Raw genomic sequence first — 2422 nt, forward strand, 5'->3', positions numbered from 1 at the left:
CTCAGCTACTGTTTGGTGAGGTTCTTGGGAATGACTTGTTGGTAGAAGGGTTAAGAGCCTTTGTCCTTGGTTGTGGGAGCTTCAAGTAGTGACCTTTGTGAAGAAAGGACTTTGCTTTGTTGTCATTTTCGTTTCTTTGCAAGTCAGAACCTTGAGGAACTGCTGTGTGAGCTCCAAGAGCCATTGTTGCTCTGTTTTGAGCTTGGGTAAGTGTCATCATCCTTGAGCATGAGGTTTCTTGGTTTAAAGGTTGAGTCTTGGCATGTTAATGGGTTAAACAAGTAACCAATCTGTATATGAACTTAAAAGAGAGTAAAAATGCATGCTTTAACGATTAGAAGTGTTAAAAATGGAACCTTGGAAGTGATATCTCGCGAAATGCAGAATCTGCATTCTGTCGCGAAATATCCGGATATTGATATCCCGATATGATATCCGCATATGATATCCGAATATTGATATCCGGATATGGGATCTCTGATATCCGAATATGGATATCCGGATATGGAATATCTGGATATGTCCCCGATATATATTCGGATAGTCTGGGTTTGCGTGAACAGTAACGGTATTGTTCATACAGAACAGAGTTATGGGTTTGTGGACCCTAGATTGTGGAAGTTGAATTTCTGTAATGATTAAGTTAAGTCAGAATCAAGGGATTAAGGGCTTGTGGCTTTGTGAGAAGCCTTAAGACTTGGAACGCAAAGGAAAGGAATGGGGTGGTTATATGCATGATGTGTTTTCATGTATCGTTTTACTGAAATGCTATTGAATTGTTAAGTGCAAATGCTATATGATATGTATGTGGTGTTCCACCTTGACAGGAAGCCATGGGTGGTCCTAGGGGCGGGTACAGCATGGGCGTGTACTTATGTGGGTAATAGACATATTCCTGCATTTCTCTGATCAGTAGAATAGTTATAACACACATGACATGAATATCTGCTGCATTGCACTGATTTTGGAACTGATATTGAATTAATGCTTTAGAACTTATATTGCACACGTAAGTCAGCTTGGGGTGGAAGATCCTTGAGGACCCCTTGTCTTATTGAGATTTCTGTTTAGAGATCTCACCCTACATTTGGGGCACCATTTCATGTTCAGGTAATGCCGGGGTTAATACCTCTAGCGGCAGGAGGCCGAAGCTTAGCTGATTGCATGCTATTATGATGATTTTGCTGGATGCTAACATTGCTTTATCTTTACTGTCATGTTGTTTGATTTGAGACTGTTGTTGGCCGTTGTTGCCTTATTTGGTGAGCATGGGGATTGTCCATGCCATATTGACTTGACTTTATGTTTTTAGTTGTTTCAAGTTGTATAATTATATCAGGATTATGTCCGGACTACGTGTTGTAGATCCGTGACTTAGATACTCACTTATTTATTTATGAGGTTTTTCAGTTAGCTGGCTATTTGCAATTTACATACAGGAAATGTTTTGAAAATGAATTAGGAAATTCAACTTGGTAATGATAATGACGTCATAATTGAATAGAAAAAGATATTCCGCAAAAATTTAATTAAGTGTGGCTTAGTGCGATGACATGTTGACAAAACGGGTTAACACGGGGTGTTACATGAAGCAGAACCGGTATCTGCACTTTTCGACAGAAAAGCGACTTTCAACATTTTTAGTTACTTACTATAATTATTTAAGCTTTTTCATAATTATTCTACGTCAATTATGGAATTATCTCTTTAATCTCATATTTAATTAGTTAAATTCCTAAATTAATAGTGCAGGTTCTTACATGGTTCAAAGTGAAAAACTCATGCTTTCATGGAGTAGGTTTTTTTTTACTTGAGGTAGAAGAAGAGAGAATTGCTAAGTGTCAAAGTGGGTCTATGTAGGGTTTTAAGACAAATGGGTGAAATAAGGGTATTAAGTTACTTAAAGAACATTGTCCTTTAATATGTCGGTATTAGTTCTAATAGCTCTGTTACTTATTGTTCTTTCAAACTTTGTTTTATTGACTTAGAATATTTACTAAGAAATTTAGTATTTTATTTCTATTTTTTGAATCACTTCACTGGTACACATTTATACCGTGAAATACCTGGTATTTGTGTTTTTCTTCTGAAAAGCGATTTTATTTCCCAAAAATATTCTTCTATATTTATTCTAAGTTAATTATGGAATATTTTTCCTAAATTCATATTCTGTTATTATTAAATTTATTTATTTCTTTATTTAACGGTGCGAGTTCTTAGAGGGACCACAACCCTTTTCATGATTTCTTATCATTGGGCCCACCGGGCTCCCATTATACCTTGTTGGAAAATATACTTGTAGTTCTTTTTCTAAGAGAGTCAATTGTTGTGCCTCCTCTCCTTTTAGTTTAGTTCACTCTGATGTTTGGGGACCCAATCGTACTGAATTAACTCGGGGTATAGATATTTTGTTACCTTTGTT

This window comes from Gastrolobium bilobum, unplaced genomic scaffold, assembly GCF_033153095.1.
Source record: "Gastrolobium bilobum isolate Gb01-03AN ecotype WA unplaced genomic scaffold, APGP_CSIRO_Gbil_v1 utg23722, whole genome shotgun sequence".
NCBI lineage: Eukaryota > Viridiplantae > Streptophyta > Magnoliopsida > Fabales > Fabaceae > Gastrolobium > Gastrolobium bilobum.